The sequence below is a fragment of the Triturus cristatus genome, chromosome 2_2 (assembly GCF_964204655.1).
Source record: "Triturus cristatus chromosome 2_2, aTriCri1.1, whole genome shotgun sequence".
NCBI lineage: Eukaryota > Metazoa > Chordata > Amphibia > Caudata > Salamandridae > Triturus > Triturus cristatus.
The window spans coordinates 76,114,286-76,131,302 of record NC_140582.1 but is presented as its reverse complement, the minus strand read 5'-3'; positions in this window follow the sequence as shown (position 1 = coordinate 76,131,302).

Genomic DNA, 17,017 nt, shown 5'->3' with positions numbered 1-17,017 from the left:
TCTTGCTATCCACACGTTCATTCCTCTCCTGTTATTGGAGGGATAATTGATACAAGACATTTTGTTTGGGGCAAGGTCAGGATCAGAAGAATGGGAACGGGGGAAACTGGGAATGATACTGTTTTGTTTGAGTTAGTGTTGATCAAAAGACACTGCATGCAGTAGCCGAACTACCTGTTATTAATACAGTCATGCATTTACAAATGACAAACCGAGATAAATACTGCATGCTCACGTGTAATATTACCAGCCGAGCAGTAGAATAAAAAGAGTAGTGATACTTTCGTACATTAAATGTTCTTCAGAACACGTTCTACTACATGAGACTCACCGCATAGGTACTAACTATGGCTTGATTGGCAGACAGGTTACACTTGGGTCTTTTACTCTGGATTTATGCAGGGCTCTAGGCAATGGACATACTACTATACAAATCCTTTCCATTTCATATAACCTAGGAAAACATACATAAATTAGAACACTACGTGTTGCTCACAGGCTTCATAGAAGGGCAAATATAGACTCTCCTGAGTGTATATGTGCCGCCTGCTATTTCCCTGGACATGCTACAGTTCCTTACAGACTTACTTCTGTCAGCACCCAAAGGTAGGGTATTCATTGGAGGGACTTAATCACATCATGCACACTGACATTGATACTGATGGATCAGTGGCTGCCAGCCTGCAGAAATCAATAGCTATCTGTAAGTGGGCTGCAACGCTAGGCCTCACAGGTATATAGCATCTGTGGCACCGGAGAAAGAGGGCCTACACATTTTCCTCTGCACAACATCACTCCTTTCTCGCCTCAATTACTTGTTTCTTCCAGCGACTGAACTAGATGGCGTGACTGGGATCCAAATACTACTTTGAGCCTTTCTGATCACTCCACATTGGGGATTAGGCAAATCCAAATTAGAGGGGGCTGTAGTGGTATATGGCACCTTAGCACAAGGGCCCAGATTTATCAAGGGCTTGCATTGCCCTTGCGTCTCGCAAGGCAACACAAGCCCTTAACATAGATTTACTATGCAACACAGAACCACCTTTTGTGGCTCTGGGTGGCATAATAAATCTGGAGTAACGGAGGAAGGTGTGCCTTCCTTCACAAAAATAATCCTGGCAGTAATGTAGGAACCTTTGGCATCCACAAGTGTGTCAGTGCAGTTAGAAAGCAGGAATGCGCCATATATTAGTAATTACGGTGCAGTCCTGTTCTCTCCATTTGACGCACTGTAGCAAGTTGTCTTGCTGCATTGTGCTGCGTTAAATGTTAGGAAATTTTGGCCTTGGTGCTTAATACACCATAAGTTTAGAGATTATTTTAGGGAAGAAGCTGAGGCCTACTTCCATCATAATAAAGGTTTGGTGCAGTTACCGAATGTGCTGAACGAGGCCAAGAAATTAACCCTATGGGGTGATGCCTTTGCTTGGGTGCACAGTCAGGCTAAAGAGCAGACTGTAGCTAGAGTTTCCAGCCTATCAGATGCTCGGGGGCTATCAAAGCGAGCTTCTCACACTCAAGAACTCAATAGCAAGGAGTTGCTACTCGAAGACCAGAAGAATTTACTAAGGAGATCAAAACTTACATTTGTCAGAATACCCTAGAGAAAAGAGTTGACTTCAACACCAGTAGAGTACATGGAGGGCTTAAATCGTACTGAAATCCTTTCAGGAACTAAAGAGGACCTGTCTATAATGTGAGCATACCGAGTATCTCTAAGAGTATATCCCTAAACTCCACTCCTTCAGACTACGCTTATGAATTTTGGTGATTAATGCATCCGAGAGAAGATCCTCACTAAAGCAATAACATTTAAATACTCACATTTTTGCCAACAAGTTTTGTTTTTAAGGTCTCCCTCAACGTGACATATGAAACATCAAAACACCTGAAGGTAATTCCATCTTGCAAAGCTTAAGAGCTCCAAGCCATCTTACAACAGCCAGCCATATTCAAATATCTTGCAAATGGCACTTTTCAGATGTTCCACAAGACAGTCACAGCATAAACATATTTGCAAGAAATTCAGCAAAAAGGGGTATAGTGACCCAAATTAGAAGGATAAAATCAGCTTGACTAGCTTATATAATGACAATGATTAAGTGAAGGGAACAACCACTCAAAGAGTATGACAAATTAAATTCGATGTGGTTCAGCAGGAATTGAATTTAAAACTAAAATGCAATATGGAACAGAACAATATGGAAAACTGAACACTAAAGATAAAGGGGACAATTCCTTTTGATATCAAGTAATGGGGAAATGCGAGAGTCTGCTTCTCGGCTCACCAGGAACAGCAGGTGCAGACCGCATCACAGAGGAATGATGAGAGGGGTGCCTTGGCAAAAGGCACTGAATGTGCCACGGTAAGGTGGCGGTTGCAGGATAAGGAGGGCAGGAAGGGTAGTAAGCAAAAGGGAGAAAAGATGGTTTCTTGGAGGAATCTTTTCATCTTTGGTATGGCTTCCTGAAATATTAGATTAGTTGATGGGATCTGCCTTATAAGATTTCTTTTCAGACCTTTAGATCATACAGTACAATTAACTTTACGCTCATGTCCTCCTTAAAGTTTAATGTTCTCTCTTTAAATGTGAACAGTCAATACAATCTTAATAAATGGAAAGCAATTCTAGGCTGGTTAGCCAAGCGAATGGCTACACTTGTGCTTTTGCAGGAGACGTATCTCAGGCAACAAAAGGGCAAAATCCTGCAGTTGGGCTCCTTTTCATCTGTTAGGAATTACTTGTCTTTCAGCAGATTATATAAGAGTTACAATTCTTGGCAACAAGACATTGTTTGGTAATGTAGTCAAAACTGCTGCTGAAGAGTTAGGAAGGTGGGTGATTGTGGAAATACATCTGAATCAATCTACTTTTACTGTTGTCACATACCACGGCGGGGACTCGTGTGCTATTCACAATTTAATATTTCAGTTAGTAGGCTCTCCAAAGAATATACTAATTGGAGATGATTTTAATTTTCTACAGTCCACAGAATTCGATCTAGGCAAGTCTAAACAGGGAAGCCTAAGTTTGCTAGGGCAATTTCAAGGCTTAAGTAGGAACTTGGCTTTATTGATCTCTGGTGCGTAGTCGACCCCCTCCCATGATCGCACCTTCATACATGAATTCACCCACCACAGAGCTAGGTATTTCTTTGGTGAAAATATTGGTTCAGTTGCAATTGAAATCATTTGGGAAGCTTATGAAGTAACTATATAGGGAGAAATAATAGCTTACCAAGATAATGTCAATACATTAGAGGCAACCAATTACAAAGCACTTTCAGATGCTTTCTAATTACCTAAGGTTAAAATTCATCAACCAGACCACAAACAGAATTACCAAGAGAGCCCACCACACTGCAGTTACAGAATTTCTTACTTGAAATAATAATTTCTCAATGCCTAAACATTCAGACAACAAGATGTATGACAAAGGGGAGTTTAGTGGGAAGCTCTTAGCCTGGCGGTCTAAAATCCATAAAACCCATATTATGGTCACTAAAATCTGAAACTCAGGTGCTGGAATCTGACAGTCAATAGAACGAAACAATCCTCAGTCAGCATTTCCACCAAATCTGTAAAGAAGATGTAAATCCTACATAGAGCAATATATTATATGTTTTTACTCAAACCTAAATACCCATCGCACACAGCCAAGGAAGTATTCAATCCTATTCCTCCTATTGAGCAGGATAAACTAGAAAACTTAGTGATGCCACTTCCCAAATGCAAAGCCGCTGATGACAACAGCTTTCCATCAGAGTGGTTTCAGCCTCTGTTCCAACAGTTAAACATTATTTTACTAAACTTATTCAGCCAAATTCTGAAAGTGGGTAAAATTCCTCCCTCTTTTAAACAAGGTCCACATTTTGAAGATGTGAATTCATTTCGCTCAATAACTCTGTTTGAAGCAGACTATAACATCTTTATGAAAACTAGGAGTCTCAAAGCTAGTTCTGAACTTAATAAATGGGGACCAGAATGGGTTTATCCCTGCATGCCAATTATGTACCAATATGCACCTTTTGGTAGAAGCTATTGACTATTTTTACCACAAATAAAATTCTAGCAACCTTATTATTTATAGAGGCAGAGAAGGTGTTTGACTTGGTGGGCTGGAAATAACTGGAGACAATGGCATTTCCCAACCAGCTCATAAAGGTAATTGCTTGTATATTTGGGATCAACCGTGTCTTTGGTGTTGAATAGATTTACTGACTCCATAAGGATCTCTGGAGGTACCAGTCAGAGTTTTCCCCTTCTACCTACACTTTTTGCAATCCTTATTGGACCTCTGGCTCGTGTCCTAAGAAAATTGATTGAATCAAAGTGGCAATCTCAGCGGCTCCTTAGCTGAAACGATTCACCAAGGTTTTGGTGCTGTACTACCAAACAGATAGTGGTATTAACTATATTTTTGTTTAAGTTCAGGAGAAGGTTTATTGAACAGAATTCATAAAATCATACAGAAGAAAAGGTACTTTGTGAATACAATTATTCATAAATATACATATCCAAAAGGAGATAGAAAATCTATAATAACACACAATAGCTCTATAAAATATTACCAATAAAGGTTCGTAAAGTTTTATACAATAATAAAATAAACAATACTGTATGAAAACAAAAAGAAGTCATGGAGGCTTGGGAACTTCTTGTAACGCAGTAGCAGGTGAAAAAGACTTCTGTGCTGACTCATTCAGAAACTTTGTGAGTGGACACCAAAGGCGTAATCGTTTTGAAGCAAGGGAAATAGGGTGGACAAGGGCTGTATCTAGGCGGTGATTGTAACATACTGCATACCACCATGCTAAATAAGATAAATTAGAGGAATCCTTCCAGTGTTTTGAAATCTGTTGAAAAGCTACTGCTATTAATAAGTCAATGAGAAGTACCTGAGATTGATCCTTATTTCAATCTTGTGATAGACTACCCAAAAAAATACTTGTAAAAGAGAAAGGAGCTGACGTGTGATAAATAGTGTTAATTTGGTTCCAAACTCGTTCCCAAAAGCAGAATACATATTTACAAGTAAAAAGCATATGTTTGAGATCCGCATCAATCTGGGAACAAGTCCAGCAAATACTGGAAGATGTGGTGTGAATTTTATGCAAATGACTAGGGGTAAGAAACAAACGGTTATAGACAAAAAAATGTGTTTGTGTTGTGCTGGCTGCTCTAGAAGATTTCCTAAGTTTTGTCTAGATTTTATTCCACATGGAATAGACCAATTCGTTGCAAGGGCTACTTCCCATAAGGATTCCACTTTGGTTTTGGTTCGGGTTATTGGGGGTAACATTAAACGATTGTATATAGTAGAAGCTTTAGGATGTACAAATAAAAGGGTATGCCAGGGGAAAAGGGATGGTTGGGAAGGATCAACGTGTAGAGTTCTGAGCTTATTATATACTTCAATTATTACGTTTTGCAAGTGTAGAAATTTAGGTTTGAATGAGGTGGGTAGATTGTAATGTGTTTGTAATTGTGGAAATGGAATGGGTGATTCTTGTTCAAAATATTGATGTACCCAAAGTAGACCTTTGTTTCTCCAAGTCTTCCAGCATATGGGTTTTCTATTAATAAGGATATGTTTATTGTGCCAAATTGTGGAATTAAGAAAGGAATCTATATTATGCGTAATGGAATGGGACGTATTGGATAATAATTTACAAGAATGTTTAATGATGGGGGTAGAGATTTTTTGTGGTTTGCGCGAAAAAGAAAGGTATTCCTGAAATGAAAAAGGAGTTAACAAAGGAGAATTCAAGATCCACCCAAAGGGGGCAGCCTTCATTCTGGTTAACAATCCAGTTCGATAATTGTGTTAATTGGAAAGCTTTATGATAATTAAGAAAATGAGGGAAATTGACGCCATACAAGGTTTTTTAGCATGCCATAAAAAGGAAATGAGAATGGAATTTATTTTTAGAAGTGATTTAGAAGGAATGGACATTGGTATGTTAGATAATATATAAAGAACTGTGGGGCATATTAGCAAGGGCTGGCGATATAATTATCGCCGCTTTAGTGTCCGTTTTTGGGCGAAAAGCGGCGATAATTATATCGCAATATCATCAAGGACACGCTAGCGCGTGTTTCCTTGATGTAGAGCCCGTTTTTTCACAGCCTCGCCTCGCTAATGAGATGCAAAGAAGGCGTGGCTGTGAAAACAACACATGTTAATATCGTGAAGGCAGCTTCGCCATATTAACAAGGAGGTGCAGCGATAAAAAAAATCGCACTACTTCAGCCTTAACTCAGGAATTTAACGCCTGTTAAATTCCTAACTAAGGCATACTTTTAATGGGAGATGGATTATGCTGATAGGACCACAGGGTCGTATCAGCAATGTTATCGCTGTTTTCAATGGAACATCGCTGGAAAACCAGCGATGTTCCATTGAAAACGCCGCTATCGCTGAAATATTATTGCCATAGCGCTATGCGTTGTAAATATGGCGTTATCATGGCGATAATATTCAGCGATAGCTGGCGATAATATTTCTATCGCTATGTACGGCCAGCGATAATCATCGCTGGCCATTGATAATATGCCCCTATAGGAGTTAGCATCATCTTTATTGTGTCAAGGCAACCCCACCAAGAAAGATAAAGAGGGTGCCAACGTGCAGTGAGTTCCTTGAGTTTAGCAGCACACTTGTCCATATTCATGGAGATGGAAGTTTTTATCGAGGGGGGAAAACCAAATACCCAGGTATTTTATATGTTGAGAATTCCAATTAAAGTTAGAAATTTTGAAATCGTCCTTAAAAGTGTATTTGGTTAGGGGAAGTATCTCACATTTCCCTTTTTTAAGTTTGTAACCGGAAACTAGGCCATAGGCATCCACTTCCTCTAAAAAAGCTGGGAGTGAAGATTGTGGTTGAGAAAGAAAAACTAAAATGTTGTCAGCGTATGCAGCTAATTTAATTCATTGGGGATCTGAAAGGAAACCTGTAATTAAGGGATTTTGACAAATTTGTGACAGAAACGGCTCCAATGCCAAATTAAATAAAAAGGGGGAAAGAGGACATCCCTGACATACACCTCGATTTAGCCGGAAATAAGGAGAAACAAGACCATTTGTGGATATAGCAGCTTTGGGTTCTGAATAGAGTAGAGTAATTAAAGAAATTATTTTGGGACCTAAGCCGAACCACTTGAGAGCATGAAAAATAAATGGCCAATACACTCTGTCAAAAGCTTTTTCCGCATCTAAGGCGATAGCAGCCAAGGAGTCCAGGTAATGAGAAGATTTGGATAAAATATTTTTTTAAAAGGCGTGTATTATCAGTAATGTTACGTCCTTTTACAAAATCGGGCTGTTCTTTACCAAGCAACAGAGGAAGTTGAGATTCTAATCTAAGAGCTAGGGCTTTCAGATTTTTTTTGTAATCTACATTAACTAAAGATATCGGCCTATAGTGTTTACAATGACGTGGATCCTTATCTGCCTTTGGAATGAGGCAGATCAAGGCTTCGGAAAAAGAACCGGTGGACTTAGAGGATGTAATAAAGGACGAAATGAGAGTGTGCAAACGTGGGATTAGAAAGATGGGCAAAATGCATATAGAATTCAACTGTGAATCCATCAGGGCCTGGAGCCTTATCTTTTTTAAGAAGTTTTAAAGCATTCAGTAATTCTGTTTGCAAGAGGTCTTCCTCTAGAGGTGCCAAATCAAGCTGGGGATGGATGCGTGGTTGAATTGTGGAAAAATAATGAGATAGGTCTATATCTGAGGGTGTACTTTCCGGTGTGTAAAGAGATTTGTAAAAAAGTACAAATTCCTGAAGAATTTCGGGGTCTTTGAGCTTCGGTATCTGGTAGCATCCAGAATAGAATCAATGTTAAGTTTATGTTGTTTAATTTTTAAATAATTGGCTAAAAGTTTGCCAGATTTATTTTGACCTCCATAGTATTTCGCTGTTGATTTTAATAAATAAAGGGAAGCTTGTTGAGTGGTGGACTCATTAAAGGCATTTTTGGCATTGATAAGGTTAGTAAGGTCTTCCTTCGAATTGGACGTGTGAAAGGGATGTTCAAGTTGTTAAATTCTTGTTAAAAGAGTGTTATGTGATGTGCAAGATGCTTTACATTTATTTGAAACATATCTTATAATGAAATCTCGAGCAGCAGCCTTAAAAGCATCCCACACTGTGTGAAAGGGGATATCGTTTGTAAGGTTAGTTGAAAAAAAGTCTTGGGAAAAAGAAGTAAAGGACGAATTAAAGTTGGAATCAAGGATAAGGAGTTATTAAAACGCCATTTTTTGGACGTTGTAGATTTGTTTGGAGTATCTAATTGAATTAAAATGGGTGCATGATCTGAGATTAGGATGGGGTTTATGTCAGCAGCTCGAAGAGATTGAGATAGGTAACGTGAAACAAAAATATAATCTATTCTAGATTGTGTATGGTGAGGAGGGGAAAAAAAGGAATATTCTCTAGCGGAAGGATTGCAAAGTCTCCAGGAGTCAAGTAAATTCAGTTGTTGAACCGCTCGAGTGAAAGCTTTATGTGCTGCATTTGAATGAAAGGGAGATGTAGAGTTTCTGTCCATGTATGGGTCCATAACCTGGTTACAATCGCCTGCCAGAATTAAGTTTTCTGATGGATCATTAAGCGTTGAGTAAAGACAAAGGAACCTTCCCTACCAGAAGATTAATAAAAACCCATCTACCTTCTGTATCTTTTTCTTGAGAAACAAGTTTGACATTTAATGCTTTATGACAAAGAATTGTTACCCCATTTCTCCTCCCATCTCCAGGCGAAAAAAATACATCACCCACCCAGCCTCTCTTAAGTTTAAGCGATTCACTCTCAATAAGATGGGATTCCTGTAATAGTACAATACTCACGTTGAGTTTGGAAAGATGAGTCAAAACTCTTTGTTTTTTGATTGGGGAGTGCAAACCCCTAACATTCCATGTAATAATATTCAAGGACATGGATAATATAAAATTAAAAGAAAAAGTGAACCGGCAAAATATTTTGCATCATACACAAAAATACATATGAAAAATACTATAGAAAGGATCATGTAAAACATTGTTAAAGGAGATCTACAAAGCACAAAAATATTAATAATCAAAACCAACTGAGAGAAAGAAACAGGACAGAGCCGAAAAGAAGATAAAAGTAGGAAAATAGATGCAAGAAAGAACGTTGTGTGAAAAAAAGAGGAGTAAAAGATTGGTACATGAGAAAAAAGAATGAGAAAACAATATATAATCTACGGTAAGTACCATAAAAAACAGTAAAGATAAAAAAACATACCTACAAAAGGGTCAAAACACTGAGGAATGCGGGGAGGAGTAGGACCACATGGAACGATGAGAAGTCCAAACTCCGTGGGGTGAGGGAGAGGAAGACATTAGGAGGTGGACAACATGTATACATATTTGATGAAGAAATTGAAATGGAACCTGTAAAAAGAACAATAGTGAATAGCGTCAGTGCATAGATTATAAATAACTGCGAATTAAAACTTGGAGTAAAGGACAACAATCTAAAATCAAAATTGTCGAAATAAGACAAGTTAACTATGCAATTCTTAAAAGAGAATTATGTAGATTGCAATAACATCTTTGTAAAGAAATGCAGAGAAATAAAAGACAAGCAAAATCATTTAAAACGAGCACTAGAAGTGTCCATTTGATCTGGACACTGCGAATTGAGGAAGCTTAGTAACTGGAGTGGGTCTTCGTAGGTCTTGGTGCTGTTATTATAAGTGACCTTAAACAAGCATGGATGCAAAAGACCAAATCTGGCTCCGATAGAACGAAGTGCAGGCCTCATGGCAAGAAATTACTGACTACCTTCCTGCTGACTTCAGTCACTTGTATTTGTTTGACTAGTATAGAAACAAATCATTCACCAAAATAACAAGCATTTTCAATGCAATAGGTCTCGCATTTGTGAGAGTTAGAGCTATTGGGGTTGTAAATGGCAATGTGCTTTTTTATGCAGTTTGGTGTGGAGTGGATGTATGTGGTGTGGAGTGGATGTATGTGGGTTGGATTGCAATTGTTAGTTGTGGAATTCTGTGTGGTGTAACAATCCCAATGAAAACAAAACAAGCAAGACCGGAGGGGGTGGGGGCGAAGCGATCAGCAACATGGAAAGTGGTGGGTGGGAGAGGAAAGCAACAACCTATGTAAAAAAAAATGCACTTCAATTAAATAGCACTTGAATGAAGATTTTGCTGATGCTGAAGAGCATCCCAAAAACACCAAAAATACAGCACAATAATGTATACAGACACGTTTTGTCACAGATGTTCAGATGTAAAACCACAGTGCATGTGTTGTAACACTGACTTTGGGGGAGGGGGTGCATCGTATTTCCAAGTACTATATGGTTTTAAAAGCACCTACTGCCACATTCCTTGCCTCCAGCAATTTTCAGGCAACCATAAATATGTCAAGATAACTCTGGTGATTAATGTTCTTCCTGAAGAGAGGTAGGAGTTTTGTCTAGTGCATTGATACTCAATTTACAGCCTGGGGCCCAATGCGGCCCTCCTGACCTTTACATGTGGCCCCCAGGTGAACAGTAGCATTGGGCTGCCCTTTTCTCGATATAGCACGAACAATAAAAAGATGTTCAATAAACAGGCAAGGATGTAACTAGGGAGTCCTACACCTCTTTACTTTAGACAAGCCATCATTTTTATGGTTTAAATCTTTTATTGACATTTCAAAAATATACAAAAAGGCTCCCACCCAGGAAAATAACAACACCTTGCTCAGTCTCTGAATGGTGGATAGGTCCCACACTTCTCTGCTGCAGTCTAAATCAAACGTGGACCAATCTGGAGATGCCATAGTAATCCCCAATAAGATGTTATGGAGCAAACCATATATATAAAAAAAACCTCCCCCCTCCCTTACCCCAACCCACCCCCTCCCCCCGTTCCACGTCCATCTGTCCCCCTTCCCCCACTATCTCAGCCGCTCCCAAGCCCTACCCCTCCGTCCGCCCCTCGGACAGCCGCAGCAGGCGCAAATAGCGGGGACAAGTAACCTCCCTAAACTCGGAGGACAACAGTGCCAGAAAGGGCTTCCACAACTCCCCATATTTGGAGCCCTCCCCGGTCAGTGTTAGTGTGAGTTTTTCCATGCCTAGGACATGCCACAATCGGTACAACCAGCCCGTAAACATTGGTGTGTTGGGAGTGCGCCAATGAGTAAGTATGTACTGTGTCGCTGAGCCCAACGCTATGGCTATTTGTCGTCCCCTACGCGATTTAAGCGGGTATGTCAAAGGGTTTGGGAGGCCCAACAGTATGTACGCCGGGAAGCGCGGTATCGTAGTGTCGCAATGCTTGTCCACCTCGTCGAGCACCTGGGTCCAGTATGGCTCGACACACTCACAATCCCATAGCAGATGGGCCAAGGTGCCTATCTGCCCACATCCCCTCCAACAGTGTGCATCTCTCTTCCCGTCTATCGCATTTAAGCGCTCCGGAGTGTAATACCAATAGGTCACAATCTTTGTGAGGGTGTCCGTGAGTCCCATGTGGTACGCTGAGTGTCTGGCCCTGTAATTTATCCCCTCCACTCCTCGTGAGTCAGATTCCTACCGAGCTCCCTTTCCCAACATGTCCGTCCTGCGTTGTAAGTGTGCGCGAATCGCATTTGGAGCATTCTATACAGATCAGAGATTAGCTGTTTATCTGATGATCGTGTTATTAACCATCGCTCGTACTGAGAGAGCCGCCGGTCCGCAAATGGGCGGACCCACCCATCGAGCGCCCAGTGTCGAACCTGGAGGTATCGGATCCGTTCCTCCTCCGGTAACCCGTATTCCTGCCTGAATTGCTGGAACGAGTGCACCCCCTCCACGTCATACATATGATAGAGGAAACGGCAGCCAGCCAGTTTCCACCTGCTGAAAGCCGCCGAGTCCATTCCAGGAGTGAACTCCGGATTGTCGAACAGGGGTGTAAGCGGGGAGGGAAAGGTGGTGAGATCATGAGAGACGTTAGTACGATCCCAGATTTCTAAGGGAACACGGGTGATGTGAGAGGCGTAGAGATTGGGAGGCCTGTGCTGCTTTCGCAGGAAGGGATTTCTTGTAGAGGCCGGGCCGCTACCGCCTGGTCTTGAAACAGCCAATGTTTCTCCGACTCCCAGCGGCTCCATTCCACCAGATAGCGTAACTGAGTGGCCCGGAAATAGAGCTGAAGATCAGGGATCCCAAGTCCCCCTTCTTCAGGTGCGAGAGTGGACAACGACCTCTTCATGCGCGGCTTCCGCCCGTTCCAAATGAACTGGGCCAACTCTGATTGAGTCTGCTGAAGCCACCCCACCGGCGGATACAGATGAATGGTGCAAAAGATGCCAGTCGGCCGGCCAGGATTCCCGAGTAGAGCTTAAGATCGACGTTCAACAGCGAGATGGGGCGGTAGGCCCCACAGCGAGTCCGATCTTTCCCCGGCTTGGGGATGACTGCTATGTGGGCCCCAAGAGGTCTGGGGGGATCGCCCCCGCGATCGAGAAGGAATTGAAGAGCCGGGTGAGAAGGGGCGCCAGCAAGGTGCAGAACTTCTTATAGAAGATGGCGGTGAAGCCATCCGGCCCAGGGGCTTTCGCCGGTTTCAACCAGGAGATAGCAGCAATCACCTCCTCAGGGCGGATGTCTCCATCCAGCTGATCTGCCTGGACCTTGGTCAGAGTTGAGAGCGTGACCGAGTCTAGGAAGGCCGCACCATTATCGGCGGTCGACTGAGAGCCGGTGTACAAGGTAGCGTAGTAGGCAGATCTCGCGGACCCCCTGGCGTTTCCGGACCTCCCGGAGTTTATGCGCGATAAGGCGCCCTCCCGTGTAGTAGGCATGTTTTAAACGAAGGGCCGCGTATTCCGCTCTATCCTGATCAAGAGCAGCCAGCTGCTGTCGAGTGGCTCTCAGCTGCCGCCATACCCTAGGGGCACCCGTCCTCTGATGCATCCGCTCCAACTCCTTAGTTTTTTGTGTAAGCTCCTCCCGCTTGCGTCGCCGCTCTAGATTGTCGGCAGCAGAGATAGCAATGAACTCTCCCCTAAGGACCGCCTTCATCGCCGCCCACTGTGTTGCTAAAGTTGTGTCGGTATTGGCGTTGTGTGCAAGATAATCTGTGATCGATCTACGAATCTGCCCCATCACCTCCTCCCGGTGTAACAGGGTGTCTCTAAGGCGCCATATCCTATCAGGTTGCACCACCGGCGGCAGAGTCAAAATAGTAAACACCGTAGCGTGATCAGAAAGCGAAGCCACCCCTATCTCTACCGTCGTGGCCATCTCTGTGACCGCGGAGGAAACCAGAAGGTAATCCAGCCGCGCATATGTTTTATGTGCATGAGAGTAATAAGAAAACTCCCGACTCTGAGGGTGGAAACTACGCCACAAATCATCAAGCCCTAAGTCTCGTAGACGGTAAAGGCCCGCCGCTGAAAGTGCACCTGCCTGATGTGTGCGCTGAAAAGATCTATCTTGTATGTTATAAAAAATGAGATTCAAATCTCCCCCGAGGAGGATATGGCGGTCGCTCGTTGCCGTGACTTCCGTGAGGGCGGACTGCAAAAAGCACTCCTGACCCTCATTGGGAGCGTAGAGAGAGCCGATGGTAAAGGTTAAGGCTCCCAAGGCAAACCTGTAGATCAACAGCCGTCCTCTAATTTCCACCTCCTTCTGCAAAACCTCCCCCCTAAACCGCTGGGCCACCAGGATCGCTACCCCCGCAGTCTTGGTGAGGCTAGAAGAGAAGAGTTGTACCGGAAACTTGCGGGACCTGAGCCGGTGACAGTCTTGAGCTAGTAAGTGGGTCTCCTGGAGGAGACAAATATCAGCCTGGGAGTTTTCCAAAAAGGACAGCACGGCTCTGCGCTTTACCGGGTTGTTAAGACCCCTAACATTAAGGGTTAATACTTTAAGTGTGTGCGGCGCCATTCACTCCATCTCAGAAAATGCGATGTGTACTGCGCAGCCCGTGCAGGAGAAATGTGCCGTGGGCAAGCGGTGCATGCTCCCTGTGTGTTTGCAACCATCACAACCCCTCCCCATGATGGACGTGGAACCCCATTCCCTCCCTCAACCCGCTCCCCCCAACCCCTACCCAAATATCCCAACAATTGAACAGCAACAGTCCATATCCAGTGTCCTCCACCTTCCGGTGGATGGTGATGTAACAACATAGGGTGAGGTAGCACAATGAGAAGGTCCCCCTCCCACAGGCAGCCCGTTCAGAAATCCAGTGGTGATGCCGGCTACAACGGTCACACAACTCTGCTGGGCGAAAGACTACGCAGACCCACGGAGACTGTCTCTAGTGCTGCTTGCTGTCCTCTGAGGATCTCCGCCACTGGAGGTTTCTTAGCGCGCTTACGTCGGCCCTATTGGCGCCAGCCAGGTCCGGCCGCCTTTGCCTCCGTTGGGCCCCCCTCAGCACCGCTGTCTTCTGCCAGTAAATCCACCCCCAACAGCTTTGCCGCCTCTGACAGGGACCGCAATTGGTAGAGTGTGTTGTCAATGCGGAACACCAAGCGGAAGGGATGTCCCCAACTATACCGAATGTTGCGCTGCTGAAGGTGCGCCGTAATCGGCTTAAAAAGTCTACGTTTATGGAGCGTGAGGGCCGATAGGTCCTGGTATAGAACCGGCGCGTGGTCTCGGAACTTCACTGGGTGTTGTTGACGGGCTTTACGCAGTATGTCCACTTTGGTGCGGAGTCTTGCACGCACACTAAGATGTCAGGCGGAGCGGCGGATGAGGGCCTCGGGGGACCCACCCTGTGTGCCCGGTCGATCCGCAGCTCCGACTCCAGTGGGCGTTCTAGGATATGATTAAAGAGCTCTTTCGTGAATTTAATTAGATCTTTTGAGTCCTCGATTGTTCGCACTCTCCGGATGCGTATATTGTGGCGTCGAGACCGGTTTTCCAGGTCTTCCACGTGCGACTGAAGGTCGACCTGCTGGTCATGGACCCGAATGATCTCTTGTTGTAACGCCGCCAGTTCTGTGTCGCGGCCATCACTTTTGTCCTCCAGCGTGGCGACCCTTTCCCCAATGCCGTCCACATTCCTGCGAACTTCTTTAAGTTCCGCCGCAAATTCCTTTTGAAGATTTTGGATATCAGCTCTCAGGCCAGTGAACATGGATTCTAGAAATTACTTAGTGATCGGTTCAGCTCCCTCCAGCTGCGTGGACGGGGGACCAGACTCAACCATGACCCCGGCCGAGGGCCCCACCTGTGGCTTCGCGAACAGATCTTTCAGTGTCTTGTCTCTGCGGCCCTTCGGGGGGACCACAACGTGCCCCGGCTCCTCCACCTGCTCGCCCGGGGGAAGTCGCGACCCGCACGACAGCTATCCAGTGCCGGCCGCCCGTCTGCTTCGATCGACTCTGCCGCCTCTGCCGTCCAGTCCACTCATGCGGGTCGCACTCTTGATGTCGAACCCCAACGGTCTGCGATGGTGCCCCTGATGCAGCCCTGGAGCCGTGCCCCCGGTGACTCTCCGCCTGCTCACTCCGCCGTGGTCTATCGCCCTTCGGGTGCCAAGCGCTGTCCAACTGCGCCGCGTTCCCAAACCCGCTGCAGGTCCGCTGGGGGGGCAGGGACCTGGAACGCTTCACCCTCCCCCGGCGGGGCCCCCTCGAACCTCCTCACCGCTGCTCGGGTGTCCCCAACATCTGTCCGTGCTATCACTCGTCGGTAGGTCTCGCCACAAGACAACGGGCCCCAGCCTCGATGCTATGCTTCCCGCTTCGCGGAGTAAGTAAGTCCCTTCCGGCGTGCCAAGTATGCGTGGGGCCCGTAAGTCTCTGAGTAAGTCTCTGAGTACTTCACAGGGGCCTACTCCCCATTCCAGTACATGTGCGTCCCAGATCCAGGCCCAGTCAGACGCGCTTCGGGCCTGCCCTCGCAGAACCCCGGCCGTACACCACTGGGTCCCCCGCCAGCGGCGGCCGCTGCAGCTCCCACCTTCTGTGCGATCGTTTGCCTGACCGCTGTAGAGGCCGGAGGGCCCCGCCGAAATAGTTGGCCCCTCCACTAGCTCCGGGCCGTCCAGTTGCTGTGGAACCGCCTCACAGCTGCGGGCCCAGTCTCTCCGAGGCTCCCGCCACAGGCCCCAGCGCTTCACCAGCTGGCAGGCCCCGGACCCATCGACACGTGTCCCCTCTCTGCGCAGTCCGCCAGGCCCCCTCAGGACCCCACACGCACTCAGGGCCCGCCTGAGCTCGGGCCTCCGTTTCCTTGGGTGTGCTGTCAGGCCTTCATCCCAGGGAAGGGCGCTGCAAGTCCCCTGCCTCTGGCTCCTTCCTTCCACCCCCGGGACCCCCACCGTTGGCGCTGACAGCGCGATCACTTGCCTGTCCAGTGGTGGGGCGGCGGGGTCCCGTCCGGGTCTCGTAGCTCCCAATCTCCTCCGGGGTCCCCGAGTTGCCGCAGCTGCCCCGAGGCGGTCGATCTGCATCACGCCTCTCCGGGTCCGCAGCGCCGGCACTGCATCTGCAGATTCCGTCGCTCAAGGGAGGAAGGAGTCCCCCACCTCACCGCCCGCCGCAGTAGACTTCCCCGCCGGGGCTTACGCTGCCGCAGAACGATTCTCACTGCCTTCGCCTGGCCACCACCGCTGCGAGGCCGCGCTGTCCCCCCGCCAGACCTCGGCCTCCGGGCCCCCTCCTCGCTCCGCCTAGCCTGGCTTAGGATACCAGGGTACTCCTGCACGGGGGTGGCCAGGATCATCCCGCGGCACGGCTCATCTTGTCAGTCCTCCTCCCGGGCTCCGCGTCGCAGCAGGCCGACCCTGGATGCGCCTGCTCGGCCTCAGTTGCGTCGAGGCCGTGCCCCCTCTCAGACAGGCCTCTACCTCGCGGGTCCGCTCTCAGTCCCCTACTTTCGGGCCCCGGGGGTCATTCCCACGCCGGACTGCTGCTCTCGTGCCTCCTTCGTCACTGCCGGCACCCGCTGGGCTAATGTCGTAGGTGTCAGCCAGGTGGAAACGGCCGATCACCGGTGCTGTGCTAGGCCG